Source organism: Sesamum indicum, linkage group LG4 (assembly GCF_026168435.1).
Source record: "Sesamum indicum cultivar Baizhima isolate 11 linkage group LG4, ASM2616843v1, whole genome shotgun sequence".
Taxonomy (NCBI): domain Eukaryota; kingdom Viridiplantae; phylum Streptophyta; class Magnoliopsida; order Lamiales; family Pedaliaceae; genus Sesamum; species Sesamum indicum.
Window position 1 is genome coordinate 7,549,767 of NC_142660.1, and position 9,903 is coordinate 7,559,669.

General features: G+C 32.6%; 1 long non-coding RNA gene across 1 annotated transcript; it reads left to right on the plus strand.

The window, feature by feature from the left end:
* Window positions 1–8,296: 8,296 nt before the first annotated feature.
* LOC148788375 (uncharacterized) lies at window positions 8,297–9,705 on the plus strand. The gene is made up of 3 exons (XR_016065051.1): window positions 8,297–8,427; window positions 9,429–9,518; window positions 9,590–9,705. It is a non-coding gene; the product is annotated as an uncharacterized LOC148788375 (long non-coding RNA).
* The last annotated feature ends 198 nt before the right edge of the window (window positions 9,706–9,903 follow it).

Below are 9,903 nucleotides of genomic sequence, written 5' to 3' on the forward strand. Positions count from 1 at the left end.
AAAGGTGGCATGGGATTGTGTATGTCGTCCTATTGATGAAGGTGGTCAAGGGATTCAAGATATTTCTACTCTTAACCGCGCACTTATGGGACTCAAATTGTGGCAGATTATTCGCGGCAACCGAGCTTCTATTTGGTATATTGGATCTATCATACACGCTTGAGAAAGGTTACTATCTGGACGGCCCCTAAGCGAGGGGGCTCTTGGGGTTGAAGAAAACTCCTTCGCTTACGGCCACTTCTCCGGCCTTTTGTTCATTATTTCATAGGGGATGGAACTACTTTTTCGTTATGGCACGATCCTTGGCATGATCTTGGTCCACTCATCCAATAGTTCCCGTAGGTCCCTTGACTTACAAACACTAGGGAGATGAACAAGGTTGTGGTTTTTCTTCTAGATGGGCAATGGTGTTGGCCCTCTATCACTGACACTCACTCCCTACAGCTCTTGTATTCCCTTCCATCCATCCATGGAGGGCCTGGTCATATCTTTTGGCGGTCAAGAGATCCACAACTAACAGTTGTTATCATGATTCATTCACTACGGGGTGAAGGGTCCAAGGTAGGTTGGTCTTCACTACTATTGGGCCGTTTCAAAATCCCTAGACATGCTTTTGTGTTATGATTGGCAATCCTTGGTAGACTCTCTACTATAGATAATAAGCCTTGGTTAGCTTATCTTTGTTCTGATGGTGCTAATGAGACCCATGATCATCTTTTTTTTCAGGACCAACTGCATAAAACCCCCCTGTGTTTTAGAAAGTATGCAAAAAACACCCTCCTATTTTCAGAATAGGCTAAAACCCCCCTCCTGCTTTGTTTTAGTCAGCAAAAAATCCTCATTCTGTTAGCAACTAATGGGAAGTGGAGAAGACGCGCGTCTACTGCGTTTGGTAGTCATTTTCTGTGGCTTAGTTTCATATTTAATGATGTTTTAGACTTAAATACCACTCTATGGGTCTATATAACATACAAAGAGTTTTTTGGCTTGTTTTGTGTGTTCCTTTTGTTATTTCTCATCTTAAAAAATAAATTAAATTTTGTCATATTAAATTTAAATTGAAATATTAAATTAAATTATATTTAAATTCAAATAATTTTATAATTGTTAATAATTAAATCTAACTATTATTTTTAATTAATTAAAATATATATTTAATTATTATTATTATTATTATTATTACAATTATTATTAATTAGCCAAAATATTTCATTATTATAATTATTTAAAATATTCTTAATTAACTAAAACATATTTTAATTAATATAATTAAAATTAATTAAAAAATTAAAAAAAAAAGAAAAATGGGGATTTTCATCCATTTTTCACTCGGCACCATCCGGACGAATTTTCGATAGCCAATGGTACCATTTAAATTCTCTCTTCAAGACGAACATTTTCATACATTCAATTTGAGTTTTCGTCAATCATAGGGAGTGGGCTCAAGTCACGACCTCCGAACATGTTTGCCGTCGATTCATCTCCGTCCGGTGGAATCTCGATCTCAAACCACTACCATCAGACTCGTCTTTTCAAGGCGATTCTAATGAGACTGCCCTCACTCAATTTGGTAAAAAATTTACGAAGATACGACGATTTTAATAAATATTAGTCGCCGGCGACGAGAATGGAGGGGGAAGCCGAGGGTGTGGGGGTGGGGATTGGGGGGGGGCTTATGGGGGTAGGGTGGGTAGTTAGTGTTTTTTTAAATATATAATAATAATATATTTTTAAAATTTTAAATTATTTATATATAATATAAGTTATATAATTTGTTGAATCTAGATCTTTTATTTTTTTAAAATCTAACGGTTGAGATTAATTGATTAGATCTAACGATCAGTATTTGATTAAAGAAGATCCAACGGTCATTAATATAAGAACTAATATATAATAAGTAAGGGTATAATGGTTATTTTTTAAAAAATTAATACTATTAGTTGGATTTAACGGAGAGGGGGCGATTGAGCTGACTTTTACAAAACACAGGGGGGCTTTTAGCCTATTCTCATAACAAGAAGGTTTATTTTGCAGATTTTTTAAAACACAGGGGGGTTTTATGCATTTTGTCCTTTTTTACGCTTCACTCATTAGCGTGGCTGCTTGAGGGTGATTCGACGCACACTTCCGTTCGATTGGCCAAACTGAGCTTGGGCTACTGACGTCTTATGGACTGCTCGCAGATGGATAAACAAACACTATGTTTCTACGGCCTACCGCGCTCTTTTGGCCTCGTGTGTGTACTATATCTAGCGTGAGCGCAACATTAGGCGATTTGATGGAGTACATAGAGATACATGCACTGTAGGTGTGTTGATGGTTCGAGATGTGCAACAGAGGATTCTTAGCATAGAATTACCTACTGCTATTAGCACTTGTGCGCTTTACCGCTTATGGCGGATTCCTTGGCCTGTTGTGAAAATCGCGTAGATTAAGCAAGTTGTATTGTACTATTGTACTTTTCTTTACTCAATAAAAATTACCTTTACCGAAAAAATTATACCAAATCTTATTGAAGGAGTTAATTATTTTTTTTTATTATCTGTTTATATAGTCGTCATTTTACTTTAGATATTAACATAAAAATAATTAAATAGATCAAAGAAAATCTTCTATGAATTTATATCTATATATTTTTTTTATTTGCGGTCAAATAAACTTAAGTTTAAAAAAATACAAAAAACTTATTTATATTCAAAAATTCAAATTTTATATTACAAATTTTTTAAACTTAAAATGTAATTGAACTTATGTGAGATCGCAATGCATATTGAATTTTACTTGTAATACAATTAATTGCTAAGTATGAATTATCTTATAAATATTAATAAATAAAGTGAATAGAAATAACAAAATAATAATATATTATTATGAAGCATAATACTCAAATGCAGAAGATGAAAGCCAAACCATTCAAATAAAGACAAAATTTAATGATTGAAATTTATGCAAAATTTTCTTTAGTATATTATATATATATATATATATATGATCTCTCTAAAAAAAATTTAACTATTTTTATTGAACGGCCACCATATAAACAACTTTTGTGACAAATTTGGGACGGATAGTGTTTGTAGATGTCATGGTTTTGTCCGATTGATTTCATATATTTAGAACCGCCACAGGAGTTACAAATACCATTACAAAATTATCATACGTGTAAAACCACTACAAGTTGGAATAGTTTTTGGAATAATTGAAAATTTTGTAATAATATTTTTTTAATTGAAAGATAGCCATCCCAAAATCAATAGAAGAAGTTGTTCCAAATATTTATTATGTATTGACCGTTATAAATATAGGTATAAGTTTTTAACCATTGCAAAATTACAATGATTTTAGGAACTGCCTTGTTAGACTTGTAACGGCCACCAAAAAAAATAAGAAGTCGTTCCTATAGAGTGGATATCAGATAAATCCTATTCAAACTATTATAACGATTCGGAGTACGAAACTCCTTAATATATATACAAACCAATATTACAAAAATATTGAACAAACAACAATGAAAAAATAGAAATCAAACGCTATTAAATAAATTGGCTCAGAATCTGTCAGATCCAAGCAAGAGGAACACGGTCACGGATGAGTACCGTTCCCAAAGTCACCGACTCACGGTAACACCACAAAGTCAGAATTCTAACCACACTCCGATCACTCATATCAATATATCACTTCAGTCACTGAAACCCTTTAGATTCATAGGTATTCACAAAGAATGCACAAAGAGATTTTCTCATTGTTACTCGTGTGTTGAAAGGGGAACAGAACCCCTATAAATAGGGCCGAGAGAAATGATGGAGAAGGAATGCCATGGTGGCTTTCCTTACGCCATCATCTTGGCAAAGGAAAGCCTCCATAATATCCGGTGAAGATTCGGGGAGAAGATATCATAGAGATAGCAAGAGAGAGAGAGAAGAGACTGTCGGCGCAGAGAAGAGGAGAAGGTGAGAATGACAGATAGAATTGGGTTAGGGTTAGAATATAAGTGGGTAGGAGTGGATTGGGTATCAGGTTGGGTATTGGGCTGCCAAGTGGGTCGGACTTTATGGGTTTCCAAGTGGGCCAAAATAAATGAGGTCTGTTGGGCCACAGAATCTTACACACTCCACCTTGGACCAAAATCCTTTAAAAGAAAACATGGTTCAGAGTTCGTTGGATTTGGCATTATCATCACTGCCTACGGGCCCGCTCCAGTGTACTTGCAAAAAGAACTTGTGTCTCACCTACAGCACTATCAGTCAGGGGCCATATTTAAAATCTTTAAACAATTAACAAACTTTTCAACAGGAAGACACTTTGTACCCATATCTATTGGGTTTTCCTAAATTTTGACTTTTTCCAATTTAATTACCTCTTTGCTGACAATGTCACGAATAAAATAAAACCTTACATCAATGTGTTTAGTCCTATCATGAAAAACAGGGTTTTTGCAAAGTTGAATCGAAGATTGACTGTAAGAGAAAACAGTAAGTCTATTTTTAAGAAAACCGATTTCTTTAATGAGACCTACGAGCCAAATCGCCTCTTTGATGGACTCCGGCGGCAGGACACAGTCTTCAAGGCCGGCATCCTTGAGTCGCGGCAGCTTGATTTTGTCCAGCAACGATTCTGCTGGTCTTTCCCCTTCCATTGTGTTTCTTTTCAACCTTGAAAATAATAAGAGAGCCTTTCATGATTTTCATAACACCCTTTCCCCATCTACCCTTTAATGCTTCCTCTTCTAAGGCAGCACATGAAATAAGATTATGGCTAAGTTCAGGAACATATCTAATATTTTTAAGGGTTAATCTACACCCATCCTTGAAGTTTAAAAAGATATCACCAATGCCTTTAATCTCACACCATTTTTCATTAGCCATGGAGACAAAACCAAAATTTCCAATTTTAAGATTTAAAAAAAATATCTTCAAAAGGACTTATGTGGAAAGTACAACCAGAATCAATCAAGAATGCACAGAATTCACATCAGAGACAACAAATACTTCACCAGAATCATCAGCAACATTGTTCATTCTTTCTTTTTCATCAGTATGATTATCTCTATTATCCCTTCTTGTTTTTCTGCAATCTTTAATATAATGACCTTTTAAATCACAATTATAACACCTTATTTCTCTAGTTTTATCATCTCTATGTGAATTATCCCTGGTTCTAGACTTATTCCTATTGTTATTTCTATTTTTGCTTCTACTTCTACCTCTCGCAAAATTAACCTCATGTTGGTTTTTACTAGGTCTATTCGTTTTTATGTCTATTTCTTTGCTTTTTAACCCATATACAACAGTATCAAGATTCACACTATTTCTACCACTATTTTATAGCAGCTTTCACATCAGAATAAGTATCAGGTATAGCATTCAATAGTACAATAAGAGAATACTCATCAATATTTTTATCACCAGTCAACTTTATGTCTTGAACCAGTTTAGTGAAATCATCCAAATTCCCATCAATGTTTTTAGACAAATCAAGTTTGTATCTAAAAAAATTTTCCAGCAAAAAAGTTTACTAGGCAGAGAAGTTTCAGTATAAAGCTCTTCTAATTTTTTCCATAATTCTTTCGAAGAATTTTATTTTCCAGCCTTTCTTAAAACATTATCTGACAAATTAGAATAATAGAAGAGTAGGTGTATTCATCATTTTCAAGTTGTTTTTCTTCAGAAATGTTTTCAGTATATCTACCATCTATAGCTTTGAAAACTTTTTGCTGAATCAAAATACCTTTCATTTTTTGTTGCCAAATCGAGAAATCACTATTTCCATCAAAAGGTTGTAAGTTGTAACCGATCATTAAAAAAAAATTCAGAGTTTTAGAAAACCTTTTAACAAACTTTAGAAAATGGTTTAGTAGCAGATTTTAGGCAGAACAATCACATATCATAGAGAGTAATTTTATGATAATATTATCAAAGAATTTCCAGAAGAATTCACACAAAAACAGAGTTGGTAAATTATGGAAAAATCACAGCAGATCAGATCACGATATTCGACAGAGATGAAGTTCACAAGTCACAGTACTGATCCACAAATATTTAAGTAGCACTAAGTAGCATAAAATTATACCAGAGACAGTAAATCAAGGATAATCGAAATCAGTATACCATAAAATAGCAAAAAGATTGTAACAGCAATATCAATAGTTAACGACAGAAAAAGGAAGCTCAGATCACACAGGTCAATGATAATATCAGTTAAATAATTAGATCAAGTAACCACAAGGCTAAGGCCTCTCCAGCCTAACACCCAATCCAGATAACTGACGACCTCAAGGATCCGACCAGGAGGAAAATCATGGGGACCTCAGCAATAGATCAAGAAATAATATAAGACAAAAAAATAAAACACAGAATGTAAGGAGGGATTTAAGAGAGTTTACCATCTCTAGGAGCTTCTCGGATCAGAAACGTGGCTCTGATACCACTGTAGAGTGGATATCAGACAAATCCTATTCAAACTATTACAACGATTTGGAGTACGAAACTCCTTAATATATATATACAAACCAATATTACAAAAATATTGAACAAATAACAATATAAAAGTAAAAATCAAATGTTGTTAAATAAATTGGCACAAAATCTGCCAGATCTAAGCAAGAGGAACACAGTCATAGATGAGTACCATTCCCAAAGTCACCGACCCACGGTAACACCACAAAGTCAGAATTCTGACCACACTCCGATCACTCATATCAATATATCACTTCAGTCACTGAAACCCTTTAGATTCACAGGTATTCACAAAGAATACATAAAGAGATTTTCTCACTGTTACTCGTGTGTTGAAAGGGGAACAGAACCCCTATAAATAGGGTCGAGAGAAATGACGGAGAAGGAATGCCATGGTGGTTTTTCTTACGCCATCATCTTGGCAAAGGAAAGCCTCCATAATATTCGGTGAAAATTCGGGGAGAAGATTTCACAGAGATAGTAGAGAGAGAGAGAAGAGACTGTCGGCGCAGAGAAGAGGAGAAGGTGAGAATGAGAGATAGAATTAGGTTAGGGTTAGAATATAAGAGGGTAGGAGTGGGTAGGGTACTAGGTCGGGTTGTGGGCTGCCAAGTGGGTCGGACTTTGTGGGCTTCCAAGTGGGCCAGAATAAATAAGGTCTTTTGGGCCACAGAATCTTACAGTTCCAAATGCCGTAAACAAAACCATTATGTAAAGAGAGGTACAAAAGCCGTTCCAAAAATTGTTTAAATTTTGGGCAATTTAATTTTGGGGTCAGCTCAAAATGTGGAAAATTGGAACTTTGGAACGGCCAGTTTACAAGGTCGTTCCAAAAATCGGTCAAATGAATTCGTTTGACAAAAAAACTAAAAAAAAAAAGATTTCAAATTTTAATTGGTCATTCCAAGATTAGTAATAAAGATCGTTCCAAATACACTAATATCATGTCCATTTAAAAAGCCGTGACAATGGTGTTCAAATTCCAAACTTATGTTGTAAGGTACGATATCTTAAAATTCGTGCATTGGATTCCTACCAAAATTAAATACAAATAAAATTGTGTTCATTTGACCATGTCTGTCAGTCTGAATTAAAATCACATGGCCTGATTTAATGATGTACCAGATTGAAAGACTACTCTTATATTTCAGATATGGTGTCTCGAGATTCGTGTATCAAATTGTGTCCAAAACTTCATCGAATATATTTTTATGTCTGTTTGATCATATCGATTTGATCTAAATTTTGACTGTTTGATTAAGCTATACAGTACGACAACGTAAGATGATAGTTATATCATGTAATACTAAGAATTATGAATATACAAATTTATTTCATCTTTTGAACATATATCAATCTCAATTTTTTTTTTTTTTTTGAATAAATTTGTATGGTTCCACATATTGAATACTTTTCTTCAACATCAAATTGTCCAATGTGGATTTTTATTAATTTTTAAAGATTTTCTGAAAAAAATTATATATTTGGAATTCCTTTCGTAACAACTTAGTTGATACGTCATTTTGGTTTATGAAAAAATATATTTAATGTTGAAACTCCTTTTGAAATGGCTTTATACACGACTTCTCAATAAAAAACTTGTTGGAACTCTTTTTGAAACTGTTTTATATACGGTTTTGTCAATAAAAAAATATATATAGTATGTATATTATATTACATTTTGTAACGGCCAAGCAAATGTTGAAACTCTTTTCATACCAATTTTTTACCGTTCCAAAATTTTAATATAAACGTCACACTTAGCATATTTTTCTCACTCTTTCTCCTTCAAAAGACCCACAAACTCCCCCCAATTGCACCCCCCCCCCCTCGGTTGCCACCACCACATTCTCCCCCAAGCCCCGTCTCCCTCCACCACCTCTCTCACTCTCTAGCTCACCATCCGCCACATGGTTGCCACTGGAGCTCTTCAACCTTCCCCATCCCTCCTCCTCCTCAGCTATTAAATCTAGTAGGCACCCCTCCGCCTTGGCCATTTTCAAAATGCAGAATTCTTTTGTGATTTTATGTTTTTTAAAAAACCTTTCTGAACTTTACATAAATATTAAAATATTTTCTGAAATAATTTTTCTTGATATTCTGAAGGTTCTTTTTGAAATATGAAAATATTTTCTAAAATATTTTATATTTTTCTAAATTATTGGGGTTTTTTCTAAAATTTTTCATGTTTTTCTGAAATTATATCGGTAGTTTTCTGAAATATTTCAAAAAACATTTTTGAAATATATTTCTGAAATATATTTTTGTTGGGTATATTTCTTCAATTATTAATTGTTAGGTAATTTTGTTGTAATTCTAAAATTGTTTGTAGGTATGATGTATTTTTTCTGAAATTATGTAGGTATGTTGGATCAAGATCATTGTTGATTGTTAGAAATATATTTATGAAATTATTTGTATGTATGTTGTATTTTTTTTTTCTGAAAGTATGTATTTGTACGTATGTTGTATAATGATTAAATATGAATTTGTTGGGTTTATTTTGTTAACTGTTAGGAAAAATTTATGCAATTTTTTGAGTATTTTTATGCAATTTTCTAATATTAAACATTTTAGGCAAATTTTAAAAACATTATCGAATTTAATACAAAAAAAATTTTAAAAAAAATAGGGATTCTAATGCAAATTTTAGAAAAATTATGGACTCTAATGCAAATTTTAGAAAAATTATCGAGTTTAATGAAAATCTTAAAAAAAATTATGGACTTTAATGCAAATTTATGAAAAATTGTGGACTTTAATGCAAATTACCGAAACATTTTAGACTCTACTGCAAATTTTACGAAAAATGTCGAATTTAATATAAATTTTATAAAATTACGGACATTAATGCGAATTTTAGGAGAATTATTGATTTTTATTCAAATTTTAAGAAATTTGAATATATTAGGAAAATTATAATTTACATATACTATGATACAATTAATAGTTTTTAATATTATTATTTTTTAGGTTGTAGATCTGTAATTATCGGTGTTTGAAAAGTGCTACAGAAAGAAGGAGGATAAGCAGTCGAATGGCTCGAGGCCATTGCAGGTCGCGGTAAGTATATTAAAATTTTATTTTGAATTTAAATTTTTTTTTATTTTATTAATCAACTAATTTGTTCGCAGGGGCTGTTCGAAAAGATGATAGAGGAACAACAGACCCAACAACCTCCAGCTAATACCCCAACACCCGACGACGAGATCAAGAATGGTACAGACACTACCGATTTGGAGTCCGATTTAGATTAGTTTTTTTTTTAAAAAAAAAAAGAAATTGTATTTATATTATAAATACAATATTTAAATACTAATTTAATTTTTTTGATTATGTTGTTATAATTTTCTTGCTATGTTAATATGTCTTTTTATATAATATTTCACATTTAACAAATTCAACTATATATTTATAACAAAAAATTCAACAAATTACCATTATAAAA